Source organism: Rhopalosiphum padi, chromosome 4, assembly GCF_020882245.1.
Source record: "Rhopalosiphum padi isolate XX-2018 chromosome 4, ASM2088224v1, whole genome shotgun sequence".
Classification (NCBI taxonomy): Eukaryota; Metazoa; Arthropoda; class Insecta; order Hemiptera; family Aphididae; genus Rhopalosiphum; species Rhopalosiphum padi.
Window position 1 is genome coordinate 18,456,350 of NC_083600.1, and position 13,033 is coordinate 18,469,382.

Consider the following 13,033-nt stretch of genomic DNA (forward strand, 5'->3'; position numbering starts at 1 on the left):
ATCAATCAAGTACGTGATAAACTTGTTTATCTTATCATTTAAAAATTTTTATAAGACAAAATAAATAATTATTGAAATTTAACCCTGAAAAAAAATTACTATCAAAACCCCAGAACGCTATAAATTCAAAACCGATCAACTTATGGCAACCCTGTCTAGGTTAAACAAACTTAGACGGATATTTATATAATTTTTCATCGTTTTTCTATTTTGGTGCAAAAAATATCTAGTTATTACCAAAAAATGTAATCGGGACTTTAAAATTCTTTAAATACAATCTTATTTTTGCATTAATAGGACAACCTTTATTTAAATATTTAATTATATACTCATACTAAAGAGCTTTTATTTATTTTATAACTCGACAAATCACGAAATACAAAATACATAATAATTGTCTGAGATTTTAAGAATATGCATATGTATTATGTATATGCTCACAAGCTGTCGTAATGATAACTTTATTAAGCCCAGGGGTTAACAGGGAAAAAACAATTCTAGGAAAATTTCAAAAAACGTATTAACTTGTTGAAAACAAATTTAAATTATGTTATACCATATTTGAAAACAAAATACTCATAACGATTTACTGTTCCCTCAGTTACATCTGGTTGGGAAGGGGCAATTGTCAACCATGGCCTACATCTAAATACTAGTTGGGTTACTTCTGTATTATTTTTAATTTTATAAATAATACTTCCTTTTACAATTAATTTTAAAATGTTTTTATACTGTTAGTTATTAATTATCATGTATTGTTAGTTCATTATTAAGTATTAATTATATTTGAATTCGGGCTATTTATATATTATATTTTTATCTCGCTTTTATTTTTTTTTTACTGACGACAAAATGCAGCCCATGCAGTGTTTAATTAGTGATATTATATATTTTTGTTGTACCTAATGGTTCCACGTTATTTTAAAAGTGATAATTTGGCAATATACACTTAAATTTTTAATACTGTTAGGTAAATATTTATTTTATTCTAGCCATTCTAGGTATAAATATTGCTGCCAAAGCACTTGATTGTTTTGCCATAAATTTATTAAAATTCTAAATATTATATTATCTTGTTTTTTATTCAATTAATAATTTCATTTATCTTAACATTTTTTTTTACTGAGGCATATTATATACATGACTTTAGAACTATAATGCAAGTAAATGCATATTGTAAGAGGTTAAAATTTACCAATAAAACAATGGTTTTGATATTTGATGTGTATTATATTACAATATTATCTATTTTGCTATCAACAATGACGTTGAACATCATACGTAAACTAATTGTATTTATTTAAGTTACATACATGCATAATGCGTGCACTTTCCGTAATATATGTATAATATTGATCTGCTTATCTTCATTAAGCAATATTCATTTTATACATCATCAATACATATTTTAACTCAATCAGAAAATTTATCAAAGTACCTTTCTGTTTTTATCAAGTATGGACACAATCACTACTAATTAATAATTAGTGATAGGTATGTACCTACCTACGCGTATTATTATTATCACAAATTCACCAAGACGGCAAGACGTGCAATATAATATAATAATAATTATAATACATCATAAAAGAATATTGTAGGTAATAGGTATCAATCTTTAATAATATTGAAATTAGACGACATAGAAAGATATTATCTTGTTCAACGACGCATTTAATTTAATAATTCAAATGAGAAATAATTGATGATCACGATAATTAACTTATTTATTGACAATGCTTGATTATTACACTAACTTAATTATTATTGTCACGAAATTGCACAAATATTTCATGTATTAACTTATTCGCCAAATGTAGGCAGGTATAGAAATACAATACAATATTTTCAACCTCTTTTGCAAAATTAATAAAACAGTATTTTATTTTTCTAAGTATATATTATAAAATATTAATACATATTAAAAATAGATCTATGTTATGGCAAGTTTTTATTTTCCTCGATGTTTTGTTTAAAAATAGTTAAGCGCCTGTTTTACAATCGGAAACGACAAAACAAAGGTATATATCATTCAATTGAAATAGCTGGAATAAACTTCTACTTTACCGTCACTCAAACGTATACAATATAATATGTACCTTATACGGATTTAATATTCAAGTTTTATCATAATGTACAAGATAACTAAAATTTAAAATACGTCTGAATAGTAAGAAGTGTCTATTAGTTACGTAATCTTTGAATAGATATTGTTGTACTGATAATAACTTTAACTTGATAATATATTTAAAATTATTTATAGTACGTCTGATACTGTAGGATAATGGTATTAATAATAAGCACATCTACATCAATACATCATTGTCATAATTATTACTTACGATCGAAATCGACATGGCATAGTTACCAAACCATATTCGCGCAACGTTCATTGGTCAGGGATTTTTTTATTATTCTTATTATTATTATAATTATTACTGATTTAGAAGGCTAATTCGTATTCCCCGCATCGTCAAAATATCATAAGGGGCATTCGTGTTTATCGACGAGAAATCAATTTGGAGAAACCGTCATTTAAATGTTTTATTAATATAATATATCGTGGCATTTTCCGGTTCAAAATAATATTACGGTATTATCATCAGCCGTGCTATGCATATGCCACGGGGTTTCTGAACTCTGGCTACAAAACAGTTAATGTACTCGTTGGGAAACTTTTTTAAAAGTTATACCTAAGTCGTTCACCTCAGAATATATATGTATACAATTATATGTATATATATATATATATATTATATATACGCGCAGATTACTTACATATACAACACGATACATAATAAAATATACTCGTTCGTATCAGTATCCCATATTATGTAATTTCAAAATTTATATAATCATATGAAACACGTATGGTGTGTGTAACATAATAATATATAATATTATTTTAGGTCGCACTGCGTGTCCGTGTCACACACTATAACGCTGTTACTGTATAGGTATTTTGTTTTAACAATAATATACCTGATATGTAGTCGGGCGTGTACATTATTGTTTTTTTTTTCTTTTGAAACCCCGTGTAGGTATTATAGACAGTACACTATTAATAGTAAAATAAACACTAAGTATAATCATAATTGTATATTATACAAGCATACAGACGTGAATGATTCGAATAAGAAAAGTAAGATGCATATTATAGTCACCCATTATAATACCCCGCCACAATATTTTTATAGGTTTTGGTTTTGGTTTATTATTTTGATTTTAGTCATTTGAGTTAAGTTAATACAATCAAATAATTAAACATGTTTTTAATAAAAATCATAATTATTAAAAGGGTTTTTGGATTATATTTTATAGTATAATTTTGCTAATATAAACAAAGCTATATATTATATATATATAAATGATCAAGGTAGTCCTAAAAAAATAGTAGGTATATAAATTATAAATAATAAGTAAGAAACATCTAAATTGGAAATAGTGAAAATAGCGAAAAGTAAAATAAGTTGTTTGATTGCATTATATTATAAACTAGCTATTTAGTTCAAATGTCGATGATCTTGACACTACTATAATGTAAACAACGTTTTGAAGTAATTACGTTTTTCATGATCTAACTGCGTATTTACTTTTCACGAGTTTATTAAACTTTTTATAGTTTGTTTATTTTGTTTGTAGAGTTAATACTTAATATTAAAGTCACTTAACGTCTCATTTAAAGCACGTTATCCAGATTGAACAGTATAGGTATCAATTATGATATCGTACAACACATGACATAATTTTCAAACTATATCGGTACCTGTACTGGATGAAAAACAATGAGACTTCATAAACAAATATAAGTACCTGTATACAAATAATACAAATAATATATAGTACTTACATTAATCTTCGTATACACATTTTTTAAGACTGATTGAAATAGATTTATCATGTATACAATAGAGTTATAACATATGATAGATATTATCAATGACACTTTACAAATTATGGTAACCAGTATAATTAATAGTCACAAACATGGGTTTTATATTTTATTTTCAGTGATCATTATATATTTTTATACGTAAAATAATACATAATATTTTATTTGCCATCTAGCAGCTACCATGCATATTATTTATTTTTATAAAAACGCCAACGAAAAAAATCATTTTTTTCAATTTTTTTTTTTTTTTTAGAAAAAATGCAATCGATACCAACAACAATTTTGCATTAATTAATTAATTTTAGATATTGTAGCTTAAAAATAGGCTGAGGAGAAGAAAAAAATTGTTACAATCCTACAAGCATTATATTTTTTGTATACTCAAATTAGTGTTATAACATAACATCAATGAAGAGAATGGCTACCTTAATCTTTTCAGGAATATAATGCCCTCTTGGTGGAGTTTCAGTGAAAAGATTGTTGATGAGAGGATTTGAAAGATTACTCAATAGTTTATGGACACTTTTAGCAAGTTATAGCCTTTTGTTTTACTTTGGAAATACGGACGATCAATAGGTACTTATTGATTTGTTTGAGATATAAAAAGTGAATTAAGAACAGCGCACAAGGTTTTAATTTAGATTTGAATTTAATTAATAATTAATTGAGATTTGTATTACAAGAACATTAAATTAATTCATATAAGTGTTTTAATCGAATATTCACTATTTATTTCTGAAAATAAAATTACTATTAATTTTGTTAGAGTAACTCTGAGTGGACATTTTTTTTAAAGTAAAAGAACAAAAAAATAAAATAGAATTTACTGTGCTATAAAGCCTTGTTGAACCTTACTGTAATAGATTCCAAATCAAACTATTAATATACATTTAATTCCGTTAGAATATTTACAATTATCGATTTGTTTGTAGAACAATTTCACACATCACTAAAAAATTCTTTTAAATGTTTATAATTTAGATATTGTAAGCCATATATACAAATATATAATTAATTCGTATAGAACATTTTTACATAGTCTATAAAATATTTAAAAAATTTATCATTAAACGGAATATTCAATTTGATGGTAAGTTTATATACAATTGATCCCACTTAAACAAAACTCAGTTTATGAATAGGACTAATTAACTATCGTAAATGAAGTTTCGTGAATATTTAGCCTCATGAGCGATTTCATTTTAAACTGATATCAACGTTTGGCAAATTATACTGACCCTACATACTGCGGAGGAATGAATATTCTTGACTAATGACCCGCCAATTAAAATTCATAGTTTTTTATATGTTTTTTATATTAAACAACATTTTAAAGGATTTTTTTTGTTTCGTATGTTATTTTATTAAATTATAATGGTTTTGATTTACTAGTTTAAAAATTATGTACATTATTCTATCAATTGGTACGAATTTAAATAATATAAGTAAATAAGATAAATATATAATTTCAAATAAAATATTAATTAATTAATAAGGTTTACAATTCTGAGTTATTTTCATCTATATTATACACTAGTATGATGTTAGTATATTGTAAAGACATGTTAAGCATAATTTGTTGTGGATAATTGTTAATAAAATAATATGTTATAAATATTATATTCATAGCTTTCAATTAGTATATAATAATTTTATTTTTTTTTAGAAAACTTACAACTTTATTTACAACAGAATAAAACACGGCTTGTAAAATATATGATGAACTAAATATAAATGATAAATTAAATAAATACAATAACGGTGAGACTAAAACAAATTTACAATTGACGAAGAAAATATTTGATATCATATCGGGACCAGGATTAGTTTTGTTTTTAGATAATACAAATTACAAAAAACATAACGTTAAGGGAGGCTATCCATCCATATATAACCAACTAATTTTAGCTATTAGTTTAAGAGAAACGTTTTTTTTATCAATTTCATAGATGCAACGATGTATCTTTCATATTGGTTTTAATTACCATTTTTTGCTGAAACTAATATTAATTATAGTACAATTTGTTGTGAGATATTTGTTCCAAAGAAAATAAATATATATATATATGCAATATCTATTTACTCATAGATTATTATTTATAGATATTCGTATACGCTTTAGGTTGATCGTAGGGACATGTTAATTTTAACTGATTTCTAGTTACCATTTATGACCATGGGAAGATGTGCAGGTTATGATTTTCTAAAATATTGTACTGGAGTTTCATCAGCTATTTTTCCATTTTAAAAGATATTTTTTTAAATACATTTATAGTATTTCTATAGTTTCTGAGATTATATCCGACGTAACTGATGAGGATACTGCTGTTGTGGAAAATTAAATAAAATCTTATGTCGTTGTAATATAATAAAAACTAAAAAAACTAAAAAAATATGCTTCTATTTTGTGTTTATAATGGTTTTAGATGAAGATTACACAATATTTTATCATGAAAAGAATGTTAAGAAGATTCGTCTTAAAGGAAAACATAATAATGAAAAGCGTAACATTTGAAAATGTTTTAAATTCATGATATTTCCCTATTTTGTATAATTGTGAATCGTTATTGTTTATCAATATTAATTATTACTAAGTATTCCCCAATTTTAAAGTCGATTATTCATATTTAATTAATAGCTTTTCAAATTGTAAAGTTGCGTCTTTATTGTTATGAGATATCTTTTATTTCTTGTTTGAAGATGGCAAGCAATACTGGAAACAATAAAAATTATTCTTATTATTTTCTTAATATAAAACAGTTTTAAACATATTTCAATGGTAGCTATTCACTTTTCTTTCTTCATTGAAAATTATAACGTGTAACATTTTTATTTTTAGGGCTGAAAATACTTTAGTTTTCTTTTTAAATGTATTCTTTTAGTTTGGTTATAATAATTTAAATCAAACATTTTTTCCTTGTATTTGTACATCAAAACTATAAATCTTATATTAAAAGTTTATAAATAATTACATAAAAAAAATGTATTGGCTTATAATTAAGAAAAGTTTACACTATACACTATAGAGTATCCACATTCCGCAATCGTGAATATTTTATTAAAATAAATTGACATCTCCGCGCAAAATTTAAAACAGTGATGTAAAATGTTTAATTTTTAATATCTATATGTAACTCTTTGCAAATTATTTATTCCCCTTTAATCTTTTAAAATTTTGAGGTTATTGCGTGTAATAGCTTTTATCGTTTTATGGTTTTAGTTTTAAGTTCAACTCTATGATTTTTTATTTATTTTTATTTTATTTGTTTATCAATTTAATTTCTAAATAATGTTTTTCATAGCTTTTTAGTTTAAAACTATAAGCTTCTATTTTGTAGCTATATAAATATTTTTTTAAATAAATTATTCTCGTTAATTTAAATGAAAGATATCATTAATCTGATTATTAAATTCTATAGGTATAGTGCAAGGAGAGAAAAAAAACAAACTTTTTTTCGGTTTACATGAAGATATTTCAAAAAGTTATACAATTATGAGCCAAATTTAAGATTAAATAGATTGATATTTTTTTTCTAGTTTTAATTGATTGAAAATAAATAATAAAAAAAATATTGTATATATTCTTACATATTTTAAAAATAAAACACAATTTAATATATTTTATTTATTGCTCATAACTTTTTAAATTATTGTTTGTTAAATGAACAAAAATTTTAAGTTTTTTGTATTTCAAGTATAATAATTTAAGAATATAATTATATGTTATTCCTATTTATCATCAATCTGAAATTTATTCATATTAAACTAATTCATAATTAACATAATACAAATTTATTAAAATTAATTATAATTTACAATGTGTATATATTATGTATTTTTTGAATATCATTATTATTTGATTTTAAGAAATATTATTGGTTTGGATAATATTCGACGGCGTTTTAGCTAGGCAATTTATGTGCTCTCAAAACTAAAAATTAAAAATAAATTGGTACGTTTTCTTAAAAAATTATTGAGCACTGCACAGTCCAAATTTTAGATTTCGAATATTTATAATTTATAAAATAATTTACTTTTCGATTGAACTTTCAAGTAAAAATTAATAATTGTATTGCTTAATTTCTTTAAGCAACAATTATTTTAAAAAGTATTAACTAATATATGACAAGCGTTATATAAAAAAAATAATACGTTATACAGTTCTATAAGACTTTCTAGTATAAATATTTAAGCTTGAAACTACGGTAAAATATATGTCATGAATTTTAAAGATATCTTATATTTATATTACTATAATACTATATACAAATCGTTTTATACATACATCATAATATACACTAACTCGAACAATTAAATTTACTCGTACATTTTTTATTATTTTACATTTAAATATATTCAAAAAATATTGACTAAATTTCTTTTTTATGAGCACTTAAAATTTTAAAAGCATTCTGTAAATACTATTCTTATCTGAGTTCAAGGAACCGAAAAATTACATTTCTGTTTACTTTGAACCAAATCTGTTAAATCTTAAACAATTTTGTGTAAATTTGGATGTATACTGTATGATTAATCTCGATAATACTACATTATATACTCCATTACATTACATGAAATTATTTTCATTATTTCTTATGTCTCTTACAAAAAAATAAATGTTTATTCAAATATGTATTTTAAATAATATAAAAAAAGTGTAATTTAATTTTATATTATATTATTTATTACCAACAAGCTTTAATATTTTGCGTTGAACAACAAACAAAAACAATCTTCAACAAATATTTTTTTCGAATATTTATTACAAACTACAAACATAATGTAATTTGAAAAACAATAATAACGTTTTATTATTAAAATTATTACTTTATTGTTATTGCAATTACTATTTTAGTTATTAAAATTTAAAAATATATTATAATTATTATTACCATTTAAAATATTTTTATATTATCTATTATACATAGATCATAGATCTATTATGTTCATATATATATATGTATTTATAAATTTATTATAGTATTTTTATATTGCTCTTTATTTTTTTCATTTTGTATATGTATAATAAATTAATGAAATATCTTTGATGATTTATTTCAGAATAAAAAAACCGAATTATCTTTTATTATTAAATTATAATTTATTATTAAAATACTATGTGGTTTATATTCAAAAGAAAAATATTTTGAACCCATACAATACAAAGGTACAATAATATATACATCTTTAAATTAATTATTTAATCTGTTGTAGATAATAAATTGTTAATTAAATATGTTTTCTAATTAATTAATGGTACTCCTTACCTATTATAATAAAATCGTGTTTTATATAATTTATTTTTTTAATTCATAACCATTCATAGCCATTAGCGTAACTAGGGGGGGGGGTCTTATAGGGGCTTAGCCCCTATTTTTTTCTGATTCTTTAAAATTTAATAATAATTTATATACAAGATAGTGAGATACATCCTATGCAATATGAATAATATGATGTAAAGAATTATTGTAACAGAATTACTAATAAATTATATTATATTATATTTTGGTGATTAAAAATGTACAATAAAAACTTATTCAGTATTTTTTATATACCAAGTGTCCAGACGCACTTGTAAAGTTGTTACCTATTGAAAATAAAAGTAATCCAGACAATCCTCCTATAGTATTTTTGGAAAGCATGAAAGTAAGTAAATTAAATTAGGTACTGCAACCCCACCACAATATTTTAGACCTAGTTGCGCCAATGTTCATAGGTCAACAGGTTTAATGCACTAACTTTTCAACATAATACTACCGTGACTATAACGCCGACCTGAGATGAGGACGTCTCCTCGATAATCACCACTACAACTTAATTACTTTCTAGTCACATCATTATTTATTATTAATATTAAATGAATTAAATCTGCTAAAATATTGTTTCTTATAATTTAAAATAATTATTGGTATAATAAATAATTTAATGATAAAATGTGTCGATGTAGTATAATTTTTAATTTATTATAAAAGTTATTATAAGAACCATTTTTTAAAATTGAAAATTTCGTAGGAAACCAAAAAGTCTTGTTGCGTGTAGAATATATAGAATATAATATTCGTAAACTATCTATTTATTTTAATTAAAATAATATTTTCAATTTATATATAAACAAATAATGTACTATGTTCAAAAATATATGTTAATTAATTTAAATTGGGAGTTTCATCCTTATTATATTATTTCTATAGGATATTTCTATGCATTTCTGTTAAATAATATATCATAAAATGTACCCTTAATTAATGAAAATATTAAATCACCCAAATTCAAACATTCCACCGGGAACATTGATGTTTTGGACTTTTAGGAGTTTACTCCAAAATGCGCCTACGTTAAATTAAAATTCAACTTAAGTAATTACTCATATAGCATAAATTGCATATATAGATCTATTTATTCTATATTTTTATAAATATTTCATTAGCTTATAACCACTTCTATAGTTACTTCGGTCCGTTGCCCGAACTTATCATAAATGTGTATATAGTTTTATATATTATATAGAATAATATTAAATTAATTATAGTTAATTATTAAATTTTATTTTTCGATTCACTATTATGTTTATTTTGTAATATTTCACTATTTATTGAATAATTTAGATATGAATAAATATGCATTGAGACAAACGTTGAAACATATTTTATCTCAATATAATATATATACAACATACAGCTACCAATCGTACGTAATGCACGTCTGTAAATATCTGAACTGGAAACCAAATTAATTATCTAAAGGTCGGACGGGTCTAGTATCGAAACAATTATAAAAAATTGAACACGATGACAAATGTATTATTTTAGCTTTCAACATATTAGTATACAGTAGACGTCTGCAATAATAAATCTACGAAATAGTTTACCCCTTTTTTTGTCTAATTTGACTGATTATAATGAAATAGTTTTAGCGTAATTAATATAATCCAAGTAAGCTAATTTTTAAGTACATTAATATGTTTTACATGAAAAGTTACACGAAGAATAAATTGACTTAATTCTTACTTATTTAGTTAATATAAAATTATTTAAATTAGCGTCTATATTATGTCGTATAATGACTTAAGTTTTAGTTAAGGCCGTGGAAAAACTTCTGCAGATGCTCGTAGATCAAAACCTCTCTTAAATGTCGATTTACTTCCCGAATGAAAGACCACCTGCTATTATTATTTGCAACCTTTCGCATTTAAACCACCAATAAGTTAACCTTGCTAGAAATACGTAAATAACGTTTGTTATATAGAAACTCAAAAAATCAATAGCAAATATTTAATTGAAAATTATCCACAATAGCTTAGAGCGCAATACTGTACATTGTTAAATTATGTAATTGTAATTAAGTTTATGTTGAGTGATCATGGTTATAGATTACATTTAAATAAAATTTAAGTTAAAATAGTTGTAGGTATACGGGTAATAATTTGTTCATAGTATTATGTATAACACAATATTACTATACGCAGCAATTCCGTGTTGAGAAAATTTCTATTAGGAAACAATAAATTAGATATTACAATAGATTAAAATACAGTAATATTATAGCAGTAGGTAGGCGTCCACAAATTATTTAGATAACAAAATTCATTTTGTTGTAGGTATATTGAATTAAAGGTAATAAGTAATAACAAATTGTTTAAAAACACTTGTCAATTCAATGTTTTTGTTTAAATGTATTTAAATATTTCACGATTATTAACAATTTTTAAGAATTTAATTTTAAGACTTTACTCAGTGATATATTGATAGCTTAAAATATTAAGTGTAAAGATATAATGTTATGATAAAAATATTTATAATACATAAATTTTAATTTATTTTGAGAATAAACGGTTTTTGTACTATATATATTACTATATTAGTAAGGGCTTGTTTCAATTTTTAAACACATAAACACTCGTATCCATTTCATTTCATATTCGTTGTTTGTTTAATTTAACATCAAAGGACCATAATTACTAAAATATCGGTAAAGGTAAATTTACAAAAATAAACAAAATTAAATACATATTAATTTTACAAGCTCGATCAACACAATTAATTTTAGTTACATTGTATGATATAATACATTGACAAACCATTTTCAAAGATGAATTTAATTAAAAACGAAACGCAGGTAATTAAATCTAGATGATATTGTGTTAATTATGTTCAGTGGTCCAACGCATGGTTGCCATTGAATAGGTACCTATACTCTGCGTGAAATTATAATTAATATCGTGTAGGTAGAAGTTTAATACCAATGTCACTGAGGGATGTTGAATTTCACATTAGAGTTCAACTCTGGTTTTTATCTTGTCAAAATCATATATTATATATTACTATTATTAACAATATAATATACACAGTCATTGGAATTGTTTGATGTAAAATAATCTTAGAAAATACTGTGCTATTATTAATAATAATTTATCTCATGCACAATTGTATTATACTCATCAACGCTATATAGATACACGGTGTCTTAAATGTATAGTTTATACTTTTCTATTTTGTGTTCATCGTATATTATAAGCTGTCAGATGCGTGTATAGTACGTATAGCTCGGTATAAGCGTTTAACAAAACTTTCCTTTACTGCACGAGATCAAATACAAGTATAGATATACAATCGTCATTCAATACTGAATGCATTGGTAAGATTCGCTTTGATTCTAATTGAGTAAACATAGATAATTGTGGCAAACAGTCTATGCCTTTCGCGTTAACAATGACATGGCCAACCATCGGTTTAATTACTATACTCACACTGCATGTAACGCGGAGCGTGGATTTTCGGTGGTTATTATTCGAACTCATTTATCAGCTAAGTTATAAACTTATACGAATAATCTACAAAGAATTTTTGAAGAGTAATTAGTATAATAAAGTTGCAGGCGTCAATACATTATGATATTATTTTATAGTTATGGGCATCAATTTTATTTATATCGAGGTAAGCTCGTACAACGCGAACAGCGAACAAATTTGTGAAAGATCACAATGCAAAATATGTAATGGCATTATGTTGAAATATGTATGGAATTCAAATCAAATACGTCGTCGTATACGGATGAAAATCATTACATTTTCAAGATATTTTTATCGATCATCAAACATGTTATTAAGGTAATTTTAAGCTCAAGTGAATCAGAGAAATA